The sequence below is a fragment of the Aotus nancymaae genome, unplaced genomic scaffold (assembly GCF_030222135.1).
Source record: "Aotus nancymaae isolate 86718 unplaced genomic scaffold, 86718_ANA_hifiasm-v0.15.2.pri h1tg000131l, whole genome shotgun sequence".
In the NCBI taxonomy this organism is placed as follows: Eukaryota; Metazoa; Chordata; class Mammalia; order Primates; family Aotidae; genus Aotus; species Aotus nancymaae.
This window is the reverse complement of record NW_026988546.1, coordinates 4732256-4752753: the sequence shown is the minus strand read 5'-3', so window position 1 is coordinate 4752753 and position 20498 is coordinate 4732256. Positions and strand designations below refer to the sequence as shown.

The 20498-nt window shown below is 41.5% G+C and overlaps 1 long non-coding RNA gene across 1 annotated transcript; it reads left to right on the top strand.

Annotated features, from left to right (window-relative positions):
* The first annotated feature begins 3416 nt into the window (after window positions 1-3416).
* LOC135272724 (uncharacterized) lies at window positions 3417-15532 on the top strand. Its single transcript, XR_010340717.1, has 3 exons — window positions 3417-3734; window positions 13505-13632; window positions 15451-15532. It is a non-coding gene; the product is annotated as an uncharacterized LOC135272724 (long non-coding RNA).
* The last annotated feature ends 4966 nt before the right edge of the window (window positions 15533-20498 follow it).

The following is a 20498-nucleotide window of genomic DNA, read 5'->3' as shown; positions in this document are numbered from 1 at the left end:
TCACTCCCAACACCAAGCCTGGCTCCCTCCTGGGACTTGAAGCAAATGCTACTTTGTTTAAGACTGATGGGGAAGCTGGGTCTGCTATTCTCTACCAGCACTTTTATGAGATGGCACAGGTGCCACCTGGGCTGGCTTCAGGTGTTGGAAGGTATAGGGCTAGGGACCAGCAGACTGTCAATGCTAATGCAGCCCCAATATTCAGAGTTTTGGGGGTTCCCTGCTTTTTTTAAAATTTTTTGGCTGCTTTGAGGGCTGTCACCTGCTGCTAGGGCACTAGAATTTTTAGACTGTAGTCTGCAGGCATGTGAGGAAGCAGCTGACAGCCTGCTCTGCCAGGCATTCGCTTTAGCAATTATATAACACAGAGAAGGGACTTTGCACTCTGAGATACACACATTCCACCCCAATCACTTTGTGTAGTACCAGTCCCAGAACAAGGTTAAACCTGAATTCCTTCTTGTAAATTACAGACTTTCTCCCTGACTTTCACAGTGCTGATGACTACAGATGTGGGATAGCCTTTGTGGATACAATCACCGGGGGAAAAAACTTTGTGTTTTCTTTTCATTTTAATTTTTTTTAGAGAAAAGTTCTCATCGTCACCTAGGCTAGAGTGCAGTGGTTCAATCTTGGCTCACTACATCCTCGACCTCCTGAACTCAAGTGATCCTCCTGCTTCAGCCTCCCAAGTAGCTGGGACTATAGGCATGAGCCACTGTGCATGGCCCAAACCACTGTTTTTCACCATGATCAGACCATTGTAACATTGTGTGTGTGTGTTTCTTTCCATGTTGTATTATTTTATAAGCTAAACTTTCTGAAGTCTTAATTCCTTTGCAAGCAATCTCATTTTTTCAGTATTTTGGACTCAGTTTTCCTTTCTCACATGTTTTGCTTTATTTTGATTCCAAAGTCAAAGTGTAGTATAGCTTTGCACGTCAATTTGTATCGATGAAGATTCCCCTTTCCCACCCCTGTGCCCACTGCTCTAAAGGAGAAGTAGGTTCAATTTTTATTAAATCTCAGGACATGTTTCAGAGATTGAAAGACCTGGGTATCAGACTATATTAGTCCATTTTCATGCTGCTATAAAGATACTACCCAAGACTGGGTAATTTATAATGGAAGAAGTTTAATTGACTCACAGTTCCACATGGCTGTGGAGGCCTCAGGAAGCTTACAATCATGGCAGAAGGCAAAGGGGAAGTGAGGACCTTCTTCACATAGTGGCAAGAGACAAAGAGTGGGGAGAAAAGGGGGAAGAGCCACTTATAAAACCATCAAATCTTGTGAGAACTCACTATCACAGAACAGCTTGGGGGAAACAGCCCCCATGATCCAATCACCTCCTACCAGGTCTCTCTCTAGTCACATGGGTACTATGAGGATTACAATTCAAGATGACATTTGGGTGGGGACAAGCCAAACCATATCACAGATCTAACCTACTTTGCCCCTTTCAGAATATTTTTCTCTAATGGCCAAATCTCCATTAAATAAAATGAATACAATGTTATGAATAAAACATAATGGATATGCTTAAAGAACTTTTTAGCTAGCTTAGAAAACATTTACAAATATGACTAACTGAATAAACTCCATTCTCCCCATCCCAAATGTATACTGCTTGACAAATTTATGTGCGGTCTCTTTTGAGCAAAATCCGTAAGAGTTTGGAGCAAACTTCAGGCCCTGGCTCAACTATTACTCATTCTCTCAAATCTATCGTGGAAGTAGCTCAGATGCAGAAGACTTGCATGCTTATTCAGGAGCATGAAGGTAAGTTGTTGTAAATCTAAATACATGAGAATGGCACACCACGAAATATTTTCCCATGCTAGGAGTGTGCTCTCGTCATAGCAAGCAGCAAACACAAGCATTCTGAGTCTCATTGATTTCTTGACCTTGCCCAATCTTGCAAGAATGTGCTAATGAATTATGAAGTGTTCAAAAATGAGGCAAATGAAGAGAATCAACAAAGCTGCTACATTTGCAAACTTGAGAGAAACTTTTTTTTTTCTTTTTGAGATGGAGTTTTGCTCTTGTTGCCTAGGTTGGAGTGCAATGGCATGATCTCGGCTCACTGCAACCTCCGCCTCCCCGGTTCAAATGATTCTCCTGCCTCAGCCTTTCAAGTAGCTAGGATTACAAGCATGCACCACTACAATGCCCAGCTAATTTTGTATTTTAGTAGAGACAGGATTTCTCCATGTTGATCAGGCTGGTCTCAAACTCCTGACCTCAGGTGATCCGACTACCTCAGCCTCCCAAAGTGCTGGGATCACAGGTATAAGCCACCACGACTGGCCAAGAGAAATTTTATGTGTCTGCGAGCCAGGTACTGTGGAGGTGGCAAGAAAAATGTAAAAGGGATTCCTTCAGAGCACTTATAATACCTCTTGTGCTTACAGGTTTAGCAATTTCAGATTTGTCAGATGTGTGTGTGTGTGTGTGTGTGTACATATATATATATGTCTGAAATATATATATGTGTGTGTATGCATTTAAACATGCTGTAAATGTGCCATTGCACTTCTTAATACCTTTTTAATTTAATTTGTGGTCTTCAGGCAACTTTAGCTTTTTTAAAAAAATAGATTACTACTACTAAATTTATTAATCCACCGCTTTGTATTTTTTTCTTTTTTTGAGATGAAGTCTTCCTGTTGCCCAGGCTGGAGTGCAGTGACATGATCTCAGCTCACTCCAATCTGGGCTTCCTGGATTCCAGTGATTCTCCTCTTTCAGCCTCCCGAGTAGCTGGGATTACAGGCATGTGTCATCATGCCCGGCTAATTTTTCTATTTTTAGTAGAGAGGGGGTTTCACCATGTTGGACAAGCTGGTCTCCATCCACCTGCCTTGGCCTCCCAAATTGCTGGGATTGCAGGCATGAGCTACTGCGCCCAGCTGGTATTTTTTTCTTTAACACTCTTATTTGTTTCATTCACACTAATTCTAGAGGAGATTTTCCTTTGTTTTTCTGGTTAAGTGCTATCTGAATAATATGCTAATTTTTTTTTTTTTTTTTTTTTTTTGCCTTTTAAAATCCTTTATTTTCTCCTTTTCCACATTAAAAACACATTTGAGATACACAGAGAAAATGTTTCTCTAAAAAAAAGCACACATACACACGAAACAGGAGGTCTCTTAAGGAGTCTACTGCTGAGAAGGTAAAAGCATTTTGCTCATTTTTAATTTGCTAAAACAATCCAAGCATGCTTGGTACCCAGAGGGTATTCTCAAATAAACTTGTATCTCTAGCTGCCAGCTTAGTTGATTGAAAACAGAAGGCAAACGTTTCTTAAAGAATATGTTAAACTGTTATGTCTCCCAGTACCACCCAGGGTACACACACACACACACACACACACACACACACACACACACAGCACAGTTAAGGATTTGCTTGAAATCAGCCAGTTCTATGATCTAAAAGGTAATGCTTTTGTACCAAATTACTCCTGCCTACTGCAGTGCACCTTTTAGCGAAGAAGCCAGTGCCACTGGGATCCCGGACAGTTCTCGCGTGCCGTTCTCCACGTACAAAGCCAACGGCCCCATTTGCAACTTTGCTGACTTAGTTGGCTTCCGCCCAGCAGGCCCCCGAAGCACAGTCACTGTGAAACCGTTTTGATACCAGAAAATCATTTCCACGACAGTGCAAGTGTTCGAAAGCACAAAGGCAGACACTGTCTACCAGCGACAGTTCTGTGCGGAGCGCGCGTGCAGGTAAGGGATTCCTGCACCACAGGTCTGCTTTCCTCTTCCTGGATGTTTTGGGGCTCGACCTCACTTTAAACGCGAATTCACCGTGACGCCCCCCCCCCCCGTGACGCCCCCCCCCCACCCCGCCCCGCCCCGCCCCGTTCTTTTTCCGGGAGGCGTGGACTCTATTTTCCAGCCAGGTCCCTCTTGGGGGCGGGAGAGGAAGCAGACTTCACATTTCAATAAAGAGGGGCGGCGGGAGTGCGTGGGTGGTGGGGTCGGCGAAAGTGGTGGCGGGGGGGCGGCGGGAGCTGGGGGGAGCGGGGTGGAAAGAGGTCGGAAAGGATCCAAACTGCATCCCTCCCGCCCACCTCTGCGTCCCGAGCGCTGGTTCAGACGGCGGAGACCAGAGCCGGGAAACTCGGTCCCTTTAAGGGAACCTAGGCCGCTAGGAGGGGAGGGAAGGATCGGCCTCCGGACTCCGCGCTGCCGGCCTCGCGGAGAAGAGGCGAGCGCAGCAAAGCCACAGCCATTACCTGCAGCGCTCGCATCCTGCCGCCGTCCCAGCGCCGCCCCCCAATATGCTAAAATTTATGTTCCTCAAGTTACTTAATGAAGCCCAAACTACATTAATTATTTTCTTGATAATTATGTATAGTTACATTAACTCAAAACCTACTTCTAAGGGACACATAACTTACACTGCTCGGTCTCCCTTCTTTTCCCCCTCTTGTTTCTCTCTCTACTTTTCATCTTGATGCACTGAAACCATAACTTTGCCATAAAGTTTAAAATCTTTGTACTTTCCTTTAATAAAATGATTAATATTACAATGTAACTTTTATTATAAAATATAGCAATAAACAAAGTAGTAATTATCCATGTCTTAATTCATCCACTTATCTTTAATGGGTCCCATTGAATTTCTCCTACTTCAGATATTATTTGAAGGGTCTCAAGTAACTGCAGATGTTTTGTACATATTTTCTTCCACTTTATTTTTTTAAAAAGTTGATCAGATTCCTAATTCTGGTATTAAATATGTCTCCTTTAATCCTAAGTGTCCCCTTAGAGAGGTGGCTTTTTGCACATTCTGAAGTTCTGGCTGAGAATATTGTCTTATTTTCTATGTTTTTCTTTTTCTTTCTTTTTTTTTAGGCAGAGTTTTTGCTCTTGTTGCACAGGCTGGAGTGCAATGGCACGATCTTGGCTCACCACAACCTCCGCTTCCCAGGTTTAAGCGATTCTCCTGCCTCAGCCTCCCGAGTAGCTGGGATTACAAGCACTCACCACCACGCCTGGCTAATTTTGTATTTTTAGTAGAGACGGTGTTTCACCATGTTGGTCAAGCTTGTTTCAAACCCCCGACCTCAGGTGAGCCATCTGCCTCCGCCTCCCAAAGTGCTGGGATTACAGGAGTGAGCCACCGCGCCCAGCCTATTTTATTTTTTTTCTTAGACGGAGTTTTACTCTTGTCATGCAGGCTGGAGTGCAATGGCACAATCTTGGCTCACTGTGCCCCCTGCCTCCTAGGTTCAAGAGAGTCTGCTGCCTCAGCTTTCCGAGTAACTGGGATTACAGGCACCTGCCACCACACCCAGCTAATTTTTGTAATTTTAGTAGAGACAGGGTTTCGCCATGTTGGCCAGGCTAGTTTTGATCTCCTGACCTCAGGTGGTTCGCCCTCCTTGGCGTCCCAAAGTGCTGGGATTACAGGTAGGCGCCACTGGGTCCAGCCAAAATATTCTCTTCTTTAAGTGAGATGTATGTGTATGTGTGTGTGTGTGTGCGCGTGTGCATGCACGTGTATGTGTATATGTGTATGTGAATGTGATTGTGTATGTATATGTATATGTGGGGGGTGCACTTTTTCTTAAAAACTTTTCTATTTTCAAGGAGTTTTAGATTTACAGAAGAGTTGTAGAGATAATACAGAGAGCCCCCCCATATGCTCTAACCCAGTTTCCCTCATCAGTATCCCCTATTCTCTTACATTATATTCTCCCCTATATTCTCTTACCTTAATATGGTACAGTTGCTATAATTAATGAACAATATTGATCTATTCAACTGAAGTCCATGCTTCAAAATCCTAAAACCAAATTGTCTCTTATCTAGTGTCCCTTTTCTGTTCTAGAATACCATCCAGGATGCTATGTTACAGTTAGTCATCACATCATCTTAGGCTCCTCTTGGCTGTGGAAGTATCTCAGACTTTTTTTTAACTTTCATGACCTTGACAGTTTTCAGGTATTTTGTAGAACGTCATCAATTTGGATATGTTAGATGTTTTTCTCATGATTAGACTGGAGTTATGAGAAGAAGATCACAGAAATAAAGTGGCATTTTCATCACATAATTTCTCTCTTTTTTTTTTTTTTTTGAGACAGAGTCTTACTTTGTGCCAGGCTAGAGTGCAGTGGCACAATCTTGGCTCACTGCAACCTCCACCTCCCGGGTTCAAGTGATTCTCCTGCCTCAGCTTCCCAAGTAGCTAAGACTATAGGCACGCACCACCATGCTCAGCTAATTTTTGTATTTTTAGTAGAGACAGGGTTTCACCATGTTGGCCAGGATGGTCTCGATCTCTTGACCTTGTGATTCACCCACCTCAGCCTCTGAAAGTGTTGGGATTACAGGCATGAGCCACTGTGCCTGGCCCACATAATTTCTTTTCCTTCCTTCCTCCCTCCTTCCCTCCCTCCCTCCCTCCCTTCCTTTTCCTTCCTTTCCCTTTCCCCTTTCCTTTCCTTTTCTTTCTCTTTCTCTTTCTTCTTTCTTTTCTGAGACTGATTCTCACTCTGTTGTCCAGGCTGGAGTGCAATGGTGCAATCTCAGCTCACTGCAACCTCTGCCTTCCGGGTTCAAGTGATTCTCCTGCCTCAGCCTCCCAAGTAGCTGCAATTACAGGCACAGGCCACCACGCTGAGCTAATTTTGTATTTTCAGTAGAGACAGGGTTTCACCATGTTGGCCAGGCTGGTCTCGAACTCCTGACTTCAGGTGATCCACCTGCCTCAGCCTCCCAGTCCTGGGATTACAGGCATGAGCCACTGCGCTGGGCCCATCGCATAATTTCAAATCAAAATCATCATGGTTTGTCACTATTGATATTGTCATAAATCACCTGGTTAAGGTAGTATTTGTTAGATTCTCCATGGTAAAGTTATGCTTCCCCCTCCCCTTTCCATAGTGTACTCTTTGGAAGAAAGTGACTTCATACAGCCCAGACTTAAGAAATTAGAAGTTATATTCCAACTTTTTGAAGGCAGAATATCTATACACATTATTTGGAATTCTGCACAGGAGATTTGTGTCTTCACCTCTACTTTATTTATTTGTTCAATATTTCTTCATATTAGTATGGAGACATGGATATTTGTTTATACTTTGATATGCTACTTGATTTCTTTAGTTGTTCCAATTGTTCCAGCTTTGTTTACTGGGAGCTCCATTCATTTCCTCCTTCCTCTGTTCCATTGACACACTCCATCAACATCGAGTTCGTTTTGTTTTTAGCTCTCCATTATGTTATGATACTACAAATGCTCCAGGCTCATCTTGTGTATTTCCTATTCCAGTTTTAGAATCAATCATTTCCCCCAGAAAACGCTGGTTCATTTTTTGGAGACTGATATTAGAAACCTAGAACTGGGTGCTAGGCATGTTCATTGATTTTGGGGTATCATTTCTTTCACCTAACAGAGCAATGAAATATATGTGTGTATATCAACCCATGCGCATATACATCTATAATATTTCTTTATGCAGCCATCTACATATTAAGCTAAATATGAGTTCACACTTATGCTTCCAACTCTAATCTATTATCGTGTGAATCCTTCTTGCCATCTTCCCTTGCTTACCTATACCTTCCCACTATAACAATGAGAAATGTGGCTTTCACTGTCTGCCATTCAATTGCTTAATTGTGCAATTCCAGTATTCAAGTGCAGTGGTTAACCTACACTCCTGTGGGAAACAGCATCATTGATTAGAGTGCAGTGCTTATGTGCAGGTTTTTGCCTTTAGTCTTCCAGACCTATTCACTTCCAAAGTTACTAAGGTCAGTACCTTTTCTCCCACCCTCTTCCTTTAGGTTGTTTTCTAAACAGATTGTCCTTGACTTACAATGGTTTGACTTATGATTCTTCTACTTTATGATGGTGCAGAAGTGATATGCCTTCAGCAGAAACAGTACTTCAAATTTTTTTTCTGGGCTAGTGATATGCAGTACAATATTCTCTTGCAATGCTGGGCAGTGGCAGCAAGCTGCAGCTCCTAGTCTCTCGCCCAGTCACAACGGTAAAGAACTGATTGTCCACAGTGTACTGTGTTTTCAGATGATTTTGCCTAACTGTAGGTTAATATAAGTGTTCTAAACATGCTTCAGGTAGGGTAAGTTAAGCTATGATGCTTGGTAGATTAGGTGTATTAAATGTATTTTTAACTTTTGATGTTTTCAACTTATGGTGGGTTTATCAGGACATAACCTCATCATAAGTCAAGGAACATCTGTATTTGTAATACAGTTAAAAAATTGTTACAAGAACAGAAAGCCGAATACCATATGTTCTCACTCATGGGTGGGTGTTGAACAATGAGAACATATGGACTCAGGGAGAGGAGCATCAAACACTGGGGGCAGTTGGGGGGGTAGGGGAGAGACAGTGGGGGGTGGGGAGGGAGGGGAGGATGGGGAGGGACAACATGGGGAGAAATGCCAGATATAGTATGCACCTAAAGTAAAATAAATAAAAATAAATAAATAAATAAATACAATAAATAAAAAATTTAAAAAATTGTTTTGTCACAGTCTATTCCATCCTAGGATACCTGATTAACTAACTGATTTTTAAAAATTTGCATACCCTAAAGTTTATTCTTTCTTTGGTAAAGTTTTGATAAATAAATACATGTGTTTTCTGATATTTTTGATAAATAAATAAATATATGTTGGGAATCCATGAGCCCCACACATTTGGTGCCAGAATGTAGGCATTCATGAGCCCCACGTTGGGCATCAGAATGTAGGGAGCCAGCCCTACATCACCCGTGGGTGCTCCAAGTTCGGTGTGACAAAGGAATGAGAAAAAGATAGATTAAGAAAGACAATGGGACTAGTGGGCCATCACTTATTACTCTGGAGGAAACAGTGAAGGCCCCAAGCTCTGATCATCCACATTATTCATTGATTACAATCACTTTGATCTATAGGGTAGGGGTGGAGTGATGGTGGAGTGAATCAGTGAGCCAGAACTGTTGTGTCATACTAAGGACTGATAACAGTGGCAGTTTGGGAGTTTCACAAAACAAGAACATGTGGTTATCTTTAGCTTATTATCTACGTATAGCTGGTGGAACACAGATCTTACAAGGAGCCTACAAGTCTGGCTACGTCATAGTGCTACAAAGGGGTTTTACATCCTTGAGCACAATGTTTATGGTAACAGAGCTGAGGTCACCTGCACCAGAACATGAGGCATGGAGAGGGCTTCCTCCTCAGAGGCCTCCTGCTGCCTTCCACAATTTGTTGCTCCTTGTTTATATGTTACTCATAACCAATTTATGTAGGCGCTCTGTAAATCCTTTCTCCTTTGCTGCTTTTCCCAACAAAGATATAGAGAGAGAAAGAGAGAGAGAGAGAGAGAGAGAGAGAGAGAGAGAGAGAGTCATATCTCTACCATCATTATATTTATAACAGTTTATCTGCCCTAAAATTTTTCTGTAATTTCTCTATTCCACTTTCCCAACCTTTCCTGAATACCTGGTAACCACTGATCTTTTTTTTTTAACTGGCTCTATAGTTTTGCCTTTTCCAGAATGTCATGTAACTGGAAATATAAAATATACAGACTTTTCAGACTGGCTTATTTTACTTAACTTCTAAGTTTGTTTGTGGCTTGATAGCTCTTTTTGTTCCCCTTTTTAACTAAATACTATTCCATCGTATTGATGTGCAATAGTCTGTTTACCCATTCTCCTGTTACTTACTTCCAGTTTTTCTTCTTTCTTTTTTTGATGGAGTTTGGCTCTATTGCCCAGGCTGGAGTGCAGTGGTGTGATCTTGGGTCACTGCAACCTACACCTCTGGGGTTCAAGTGATTCTCCTGCCTCAGCCTCCTGAGTAGCTGGGATTACAGGTGAGTACTACCACACCTGGCTAATTTTTATATTTTTAGTAGAGACAGCGTTTCACCATGTTGGTCAGGCTGGTCTCAAACTCCTGACCTCGTGATCTGCCTGCCTCAGCCTCCCTAAGTGCTGGGATTACAGATGTGAGCCACCATGCCCAGTTTTTACTTCCAGTTTTTGGCAATTACGAATAAAGTTGCTATAACATTCACAAGCAGGAGTTTTGTGAACATAATCAGTTGAGTAAACATTTTGGAGAGTGATTGCTAAATTATAGGATTATGTTCTTTCTAAGAAACTGTTATGCTGCCTCCTAGAATGGCTGTACCATTTACAATCCCACTAGCAATGAATGAGTGTTACTATTGTTTTGCATCTTCACCAATATTTAGTAGTCAGTTGTTTGGATTTTAGACATTCTTATGGGTGTGTAGTAGTATTTCATTGTTGTTTTAACTTGCAATTCCATAATGCCAAATAATGTTAAGCATTTTTTCATATGCTCTTGCCATGTATATATCCTCTTTGCTGAAGTGTCTGTTCAGATCTCTGCCTATTTTTTTCCCTTTTTTTGAGACAGAGTCTCACTCTGTTGCCCAGGCTGCAGTGCAGTGGCACTATCTCAGCTCACTGCAACCTCTGCCTCCCGGGTTCAAGCAATTATCCTGCCTCAGTTTCCCCAGTAGCTGGGATTACAAGCATGAACCACCACATCTAGCTAATTTTTGTATTTTTAGTAGAGACAGGGTTTCACCATGTCTCTACTGTTGGCCAGGCTGGTCTTGAACTCCTGATCTCAGGTGATTCGCCCACCTCAGCCTCCCAAAGTGCTGGGATGACAGGCATTAGCCACCAAGCCTAGCCGATCTCTGCCCATTTTTACATTGGATTGTTTGTTTTCTTTCTTCTTTCCTTCTTTCTTTCTTTCTTTTTTTTTTTTGAGATGGTCTTTCTCTATTGCTCAGGCTGGAGTGCAGTGGCACTATCTCTGCTCACTTCAACCTCTGCCTCCTGGGTTCAAGCGATTCTCCTGCCTCAGCCTCCTGAGTAGCTGGGATTATAGGCATAAGCCACCATGCCTAGTTAATTTTCATATTTTTGGTAGAGACAGGGTTTCACCATGTTCAGGTCAGGCTGGTCTCAAACTCCTGACCTCAGGTGATCCGCCCACCTCGGCCTCCCAAAGTGCTGGGATTATAGGCATAAGCCACCACACCTGGCTGGATTGTTTGTTTTCATATCATAGAGTTTTAATTGAGCTCTGCATTTTTTTGGATTAAAAACATTTATCAGATATGTGTCTTGCAAGTATTTTCTCTCAATCTATGGCCTTAAAATACTCTTCTTGCTGGGTGCAGTAGCTCATGCCTATAATCCCAGCACTTTGGGAGGCCAAGGAGGGCAGATCACTTGAGGTCAGGAGTTCGAGACTAGTCTGGCCAACATGGTGAAACCCTGTCTCTACTAAAAATACAAAACTTAGCCAGGCATGGTGGCAGGCACCTGTAATCCCAGTTACCTCAGGAGGCTGAGGCGAGAGAATTGCTTGAACCCAGGAGGCGGAAGTTGCAGTGAGCCAAGATGGTGCCACTGCACTGCAGCCTGGGCAACAGAGTGAGTCTCACTCAAAAAATAAAAATAAAAATAATATAAAATAAAAATAAAGAAATTACTATGTTGTGTCAAAAGCCCAACACCTCTTGGTTTTGGGTTACAAGGCAACTGTTTAGCTGATGCTGATCTCTCAGCCAACAGCCAATTGAAGAGAGAAGGTTGCTGCTGCTCCTGCAGCTAGAGAAGTGACCAAACAGGCGGAGGAGGCTGTTTCATACGACCGCGTTGCCCTTTCCTCCCTCGTACAGCTCACAGTGACGGGCTCAAGACCAGTCTCCTGTCCCAGGTCCTGCCTTCCTTCTTCTTCGCCACAGCTACCTCTACAGATGTAAAGTCACTTGGACATGAGATACACAGTATCATTAGCATGCATACACAGCCACTGCCCAAGTAGCACAGTCTTAGAAAAATGTCAAAATCCCAGAAACATAGTCCTTCCACCAGCAAGGAAATAAAAAATAACCTTACTCCTTCTTGTATTTCTCATACACTAGACACGGAACTCACAGACCACAGGAAGACTTATTTTTTTTTAATTTAATTTTTATTTTTTGAGATGGAGTCTCGCTCTGTTACCCAGGCTGGAGTACAGTAACTTGAACTTGGCTCACAGCAGCCTCTGCTTCCCGGGTTGGAGTGATTCTCCTGTCTCAGCCTCCTGGGTAGCTGGGATTACAGCCTTGCGCCACCATGCCTGGCTAATTTTTGTATTTTTAGTAGAGACAGGGTTTCACCATGTTGACCAGGCTGGTCTCAAACTCCTGACCTCAAGTGATCCATCTGTCCCAGCCTCTCAAAGTGCTAGGATTACAGGTGTGAGCGACCATGCCCAAACATGAAAACTTATTTTAAAAAAGGGTTTCCATTCCATCAATTGCCATACTTTTTGTAGCAGCACCCACAGCTATCTTTTCAAAATAGCATGAAAAACACCCCATCCTACCTAAACTTTAGGCCTCTTGTCTTCTCATTTCCATTTCCTTTCTATTCTGTATCCCCAAATCCCAAAGAACAAATTTCGCAAGGCAGAATCCTCCTCAAAGCTGTTTAACTCAGACTCTTCTTGGTGATTAGAGGTGGAAGGAATTGCAGCTTCATAATGTTTCCCCGAGACACACAAATATTTGCAGGGGGGTAAAACTTTACTTCCTCTAACTCTGGTCTTTTGGAGCGTCCCTTCAGTATCTTCACAGTGACCTTTCTCCCTGGTCCATCATGTTCTCATGTCTGTACCCTACCCCAAATAAAATTCCTTTTACTGTCTTATGTGTGTATGATAATCTTCCGAGGGTATTTATATTTACAGGGGTACATATGTTTAATCCAAGGGACTTTGTCCTCCCAGCAAATCTGAGAATGAAGCTGAAATATTTTCTATCTCCAGAAGAAATTCGACCCTAGAGGTATTCTTCCAGCTAAGAGATTTATATGAAGAACTCTGCCTGAACTGCCCTAGGGATACACAAACTAAAATTAGAAAATCAAGTTTAAAGGAGTAGTTGTTGAGCTCCTTCATCTCTTCTACATAGAAGAACTCAACGCAAGAGCACATGCTGTAACTTTGAAAGTTCTGCTCAGCATTACCCTTAGGGAGACTTCATCTGTAGGTTGCTAAATGACTGGTCAAATTCATATGTTTTCATTTTCAATTCCATCCCACAGGCTTAGTGAGATTTTTCTATTCTCTAACATAAATGAGATGTTGAAGGTTCATGTTTATCTTAATGTACAGAGAATCTGGGTGAACATTTCCTAGGAATTAATATAAAGCAGCCTGTCAATTGTTGAAGATACCATAAAGAATTAGATGTAACTAAGGATAAAAGAAAAGTTCAGAGCTCATGTATTATCTTAAAGCCAACAGAGTTTGGTGGGAGATATAGCAATTTCAAAGGTCTACTCAAAAACAATTACATTCACTGGATACTTAGGATGCAATCCTAATTTAGGAATGAGCTGTTCCTTATTTAGAAATTAATATCTGCTAAGAGTTATTCTATGTGTTTTGCAAATATCTCTAATTTTGGCCATTATTCTACAAAATAGGTGATCTCATCTCTCTCCTTGGCCTATGAAGAAACTGAGGCACAGACGGTCAAATGCCACCCCTGAGGCCATGCCATGGCTGTGGAGAGCTGTGTTCCAATCCACAATTTCTGAGGCTAAAGCATGAGGTTTGCAACTGTACTATCCTACCTTTCTTTTAGGCCCTCAAGGTACCAGGGGCCCAGAAATATATTAATTTAATTTACGTTGATCAGACAGGACCTCTGACATCATTTTTTATTGTAGACCTCAAAATTTTGGGGCCCTGCTTAATTATGTGGTTTTGTTTTGGTTTTCACAGCACATAAACTCAGATCTATGTTGTATCAAATAGTTTCTCAGAATGATAGCTATTAGTCTCACACACAAAAACTAATGTAATTTTAAAGAAGCAACTTGACCTTTTGTTGAAAGGGCTGTTTCTTCTTAAAAACACGGTTACCTTTCAGTACCTGAATGACAGAGTGTCTTAACTGTCCTGACTATCACAGCAGTTATATTTCACTGCATTGCATTTCCTGAAATTGTAGAAGCATTTTTTTTTAGGCAGCCAGGGCTTGTTTTATTAAAGGAGTTACCTTGATTCCACTCAAGAACATGGCCCCAGCCAGGCTCGGTGACTCATGCCTGTAATCCCAGCACTTTGGGAGGCCATGGTGGGTGGATAACGAGGTCAAGAGATCAAGACAATCATGGCCAATATGGTGAAACCCCATCTCTACTAAAAATACAAAAATTCGCTGAGCATGGTGGTGAACACCTGTAGTCCCATCAACTCAGGAGGCTGAGGCAGGAGAATCGCTTGAACCCGGGAGGCAGAGGTTGCAGTGAGCCGACATTGCATCACTGCACTCCAGCCTGGCACCAGAGGGAGACTCTGTTTCAAAAAAAAAAAAAAAACAAAAAAGAACGTGGCCCTAAAGAATGACACTATTGTTCAAAACTGTAGAAACAGAATCTTCTTCCCCAGCTTCAACCCGAGAAACAGTCTGAATTCAGTACTGAGGCTGTATGAACAAATGAGCAGAGGAGTGAAGCAAAATCCATCATGAGAGCTAAGAAATCTGCAAGATTATCTGGAACCCTGATTATTTGTGGACAGTAAAATTAAGACCCAGAATAGAAATAGGGTCGACAAAAGACAGTGTCATGCTGCAGCCCAACTCTCTACTCCCAGCCTTTCCTTAAAAATCCATGTGCATAGGCCGGGCGCGGTGGCTGAAGCCTGTAATCCCAGCACTTTGGGAGGCCGAGGCGGGTGGATCACAAGGTCAAGAGATTGAGACCATCCTGGTCAACATGGTGAAACCCCGTCTCTACTAATACAAAAAATTAGCTGGGCACGGTGGCGCGTGCCTGTAATCCCAGCTACTCAGGAGGCTGAGGCAGGAGAATTGCCTGAACCCAGGAGGTGGAGGTTGCGGTGAGCCGAGATCGCGCCATTGCACTCCAGCCTGCGTGACAAGAGTGAAACTCCATCTCACACACAAAAAAGAATTTTATATTTTATCTGGCAATCTTGGTTTGAAGTAAAAAGTTCTGATTCTAAAGTCTAACTCTACCACCCACCCAGCTGCATGGTGCTGAGTAGCCAGAGGCCTTCTCTGAGTCTGGTTTTGAAAGGGCAAAGGCACCTTGTAGGCTTAAAGTGCTATAAATATGTTGTTTTTGTGTTTTTGTATCCATGTCTTCTACTTTTTAAGCTTAGAGAGAAGAGCCATGTGTGTCAGGTGATTAGACTGAGGGATACAAAGTATTTTTCCTGATGTGTCTGTGGGGGTGTTGCCAAAGGAGATTAACATTTGAGTCAGTGGACTAGGAGAGAAAGACCCACCCTGAATCTGGGTGGGCACCATCCAATCAGCTGCCAGGGCCAGTAGAATAGAGAAGACAGAAGTTGGGAAGGACTAGACTTGCTGAGTCATCCAGCCTTCATCTTTCTCCAGTGCTGGATGCTTCCTGCCTCAAACATCAGACTCCAAGTTCTTCAGCTTTTGGACTCTTGGACTTACACCAGTGATTCGCCAGCGGGGCTTTCCCATTCTTGAGGTTTTGGGTCTCAGACTGGCTTCCTCGGTCCTCAGCTTGTAGATGGCCTATTGTGGGACTTCACCTTGTGATTGTGTAAGTCAATATTCCTTAATAAACTCCTCTTCATATTTACATGTGTCCTCTTAGTTCTGTCCCTCTAGAGAACCCTGACAAATACAATGTGTTATTCAGTTCTGACTCTTCAAAGCATCTAATAGGTACTTTGATCTGTGGTAGGTAGTGTCACATGATTATTGAGACAATAACCACATGACATTCACCCCCTGGTAGAGTCTCATGTTGGATGCCCAGAAGAATTGGTTATGTCTACCTCTCAAAATGAGATAGAGGCAGATAGGCTAAGAGAAGTCAGACTGTCTGCCCCCAGGCAGTGAGGCATTAGGAGACATGGTTAGATGAACCCAGGGAGTTATGTGAGGTAAGATGTCGAAATGATTTGTGATGGAATTGCAAGGTTCGGACAAATGAGATGCAACATCAAAATTCTGCAGATGTGTCTTTTATACCAGTGCTTCTCATCTTCAAATGGCTATGAGAATCATTTGGGGATTTTGTTAAAATTCAGACTGATTTCAGTAGATCTGGGTTGAGGATTGAGAATTGGGATGTCTGTTGTTGTTTTGAGACAGGTTCTCACTCTGTCACCCAGGCTGCTGTGTACTGGTGCAATCATAGCTCACTGTAGCCCTGATCTCCCAGGCCCAAGAGATCCTTCCACCTCAGCCTCCCAAGTGGCTGAGACTATGTGCATGCCACAACACTTGACTAATTTTTTAATTTTTTTTGTAAAGATGAGGTCTCACTATGTTTCCCAGGCTGCTCTCAAACACCTGGGCTCAAGTGATCTGCCTCCTCAGCTTCCTGAAGTGCTGGGCTCACAAGTGTGAGCCACCATGACTGGCCAAGATTCAGCATTTCTAACAAGCTCTGTGGTGATGCTGATGTTGGTGGTCCACAAACCTCACTTTGAGTAGCAAGTGTCTAAGTCACTCTCCACTCTTCCAGGATGGGAGGCTCTAAAATGAAACCACTGTGACAGCTAGTGCAGGCAGTTCACTGCATTCTCTCTCACCAGCTGAGCCATGATGGTATCAGCAGGCCTGAAAACCAGTAGTTCTTGGCCATGGATGTACAGTAAAATCTCCTTGGAGCTTTAAAATTCACTTATGGCCAGGCCCCACACCCCAAACAATTCACTCCCAATCTCTTGAGACTATCATTGTTTTTAAAAAGTCTCCTTCTCTTCTAAGCTCTTTATGGTGACATCATTTCCCTTCCTATGGACTGGTTTAAAAGTGAGGTAGATTCCATTCTAGCCAATGAGACAGACAGATGGATAGTTTGGGGTAGGATTTTGTTGCAGGCAGCACAAGGGAGAAAAGACTTGTTCTTTAGGCCAATATTGTCCTGACTGCTTTTGATGCCATCGTGCAAACCCAAGAGTTAAGTCTTGACCTGCTGAGGATGGAGCAGCCCAAAGCTGGGAAGATCCTGCATCTTTGAGGTTAACCTTCAGAACTGCTCTTCTGTGAGACAACAATTGTCCATTGTTTCGGGGTTTCCACTACTAAGCAGCCAAAAACATCTATCTGTCAGGCACTGAGCTAGACATTTTGTACATATCACTTATTCAGTCTTCACAATAGTCCTTCAAGATAAGTATTATCATTCCCATTTTACAGTAAAAAAAAAAATGCAAGTCAGAGAGGATAAACTGTGTACCATACTATACAAATAGAATTTAATTGGTATCATGTCTATGGGGAAGGCTCTGTATTTTCTTAATGGTGAAACTGTTGGATACATACAATGTTTTTTGTGTATCCAAATTTCTTCTCTGATCAGGCCAAGGAGCAAGTCAACAGGCCTGAAGATCTTACCAGTGGGTCTCAACTTTTGATGCACATTAGAATCCCTTAGGGAATTTTTTTTTAAATTACAATTCCCAGGCTAGAGTTGTTTTTTTATTAATATTGCTAGAAGTTTATCAATCTTGATTCTTTTTAGGAGAGCCAGCTTTTTGTTTCACTAATTTTTTATGTTTTTCTGTTTTCAATTCCATGGATTTCTGCCCTAATCTTTATTATTCCCTTCTTTCTGCTTAACTTGGGCTCATTTTTCCCTTCTTTGCCTATTTTCTTGAAATAAAAACTTAAATTTTAATTTGGGATCTTTTTCTAATCTAAGCACTTAGTGTGCTAAATTTTTCTCTTAGCTTTGCTTTACATGCATCTCAGAAATTTTGATATATTGTGTTTTCATTTTTCACTCAGTTATGTGTACCTTTTAAATTTCTATTTATGTGTTCATTTTTTGAGACAGGGTCTTGCTCTGCCACCTGGGCTGGAGAGCAGTGGTGCAACCTTGGCTCTCTTCAGCCTTCAGTTCCTGAGCTCAAGTGATCCTTTTGCCTCAGCCTCACATGTAGCTGGGACCACAGGCCCACACCACCACACCCAGCTAATTTTTTGATTTTTTGTAGAGATGAGGTTTCACTTTGTTGCCTAGGCTGGTCTTGAATTCCTGGGTTAAAGCAATTCTCCTGCCTTGCCCTGCAAAGATGCTGGAATTACAGGAGTGAGCTAACATGCCTGGCCTCTACTTTTTTACTTCCTTTGAAATTTTGTCTTTGATCTTTGGAGTATTAAGAGGTATGTTGCTTAATTTTCAAGTGTTTGAAAAATTTTGGGTATGTTTTTCTATTATTTATTTCTAGTTTGATTCCATTATTGTCAGATAATTTATTCCATACGATTTCATGTCTTTTAAATTTGTTCAGGTTTGTTTTATGACTCAAAATGTGGTCAATCTTGGTGAGTATTTCATGAATATTTGAGAAATATGTTTCATACTCTGCTACTGTTGAATGGCATGTTCTTTAAATATCAATTAGATTCTATTGATTGATGATGTTTTTCAGTTTCCCTATATTCTTACTGATTTTCTGTCAAGTAATTCTATCCATTTCTGGGTGGGTGTTAAATTCCCAATTATTGTGGATTTGTCTGTTTTTACTTATATATTTTGAAGCTCTGTTGTTTGATGTATTCACATTTAGTATTGCAATATCTTTTTGATGGATTGAGCTGCCCACCAGTGTTCTGGTGGTGTAGATGTGGCTACATGGCCCAGGACTTTGCTACTGCTGTTGGTGGCTTGGTCAACCTACCAGTGCCCTGGTTAGAGAGTGAGGATGGACGCTTCTTACTAGGTCTTTGTTAGACTTCTTATTTCCTGATCCTTTGGGCAGAGTTAAGGCTTTTCTCAGAATTTATGTTTATGCCTATGTACAGTTCTGGATAGGTTTCTCCAGTGCTTAGAAGTAAATGAGAAATAAAAATAAAACCTAGGGACTTCTCCATGTTGTCACTTCTCAAGTCATATAGTTCCTAACCAGTCTATCTTGTTCTTTCCAGCATTCAGAGTTCTTTTAGCATTGCCTGTTAGATAATTTCCAGGGCATCTAGTAGTATTTAGAGGCGAGAAAGTGTGATTCTATGCTGTCTTGTTCTAGAATGAGAAATCTGGATTTTTAAAAATTTCTTTTTCTTGCTTACTTTCCCTGGCTAGATCCTCCAGTTCAGTGTTGTATAGAAATGTTGAAAATAGATATTATTGTGTTGTTCCTCACTTTAAGGAGAAGTAATTCATTATTTCCCCATTACACAGCTGTGAGATTTTTGTAGATGTCTTTTGTTGAGGAAATGTTTAAAAATTACTTATGTTGCTGATTGTTTTTAATTATAGAAGGATATTGGATTTTGTCAAATGCTTTTTACCTGAATCGATTGTCTTTTATTAATATGATGGCTGATATTGATTGATTTTGTGGTGGTAAACCAACCTTTCCTTCCAGGGATTAAAAAACTCATTGACTGGTGTATAATCCTATTTAGATAGTCCTGGATTTGGTTTTCTAGCATCTTATGGAGATTTTAAAAAATCTGTAATTATAGGGGATATTAGTCTGTAGTTTTATTTTCTTGTGATATCTTTGTCTGGTTTGGGTATCAGGGTAATATTGGCATCATAGAATGAGTTGGGAAGTGCTCTCTCTTCTTATATTTTTTGGAAGAGTCTGTGAATGACTTTTATTCTTAATTATATGTTTGATAGAATTCCCTGGTGAAGCCATCTGGACCTGTGCTTTTCTTTGTAGTAAGTTTTAAATTTATGAATACAATCTCTTTATTCATTATGTCTATTCAGATTTCTTCTTTGAATTATCAGTTACTTAGGAGTATGCTGTTTAACTTTTACATAGTTGTTAATTTCTAAAATTTCCTTTTATTATGAATTTCTAGTTTAATTCCATTATCGTCAGAAAACATATCTTATATAATAGAAATTCCTTTAAAGTTACTGAGACTTGTTTTGTGAACTAAAATATAGTCTATCCTGGAGATTATTCCATGTGTGCTTATGAAGAATGTATATTTTACTGTTAGAGGGTGGAATGTCTATGGATCTCTTTTATGTCTATTTGTTTATAGTATTGCTCAAGTCTTCTGTATCCTTGTTGATACTCTGCCTAGTTGTTTTATTCATTATTGAAAGTTGAATATTAAAATTTCTATTGCTGTTGAAATTTCTATTTATCCCTTCAATTTTGTCAATTTTTGCTTCATGTATTTTGGAGCTCTGTTGTTAATTGCATGTATCTTTACTCTTGTTGCCCAGGCTGGGATTCAATGGCACGATATTGGCTCACTGCAACCTCCACCTCCTGGGGGTCAAGCAATTCTCCTGCCTCAGCCTCCCTAAGAGCTGGGATTATAGGCGCCTTGCCACCACATCCAGCTAACTTTTATATTTTTAGTAGAGATGGGGTTTCACCATGTTGGCCAGGCTGGTCTCAAACTCCTAACCTTAGGTGATCTGCCCACCTCAGCCTTCCAGAGTGCTGGGATGACAGGCGTGAGCCACTGTACCTAGCCTATGA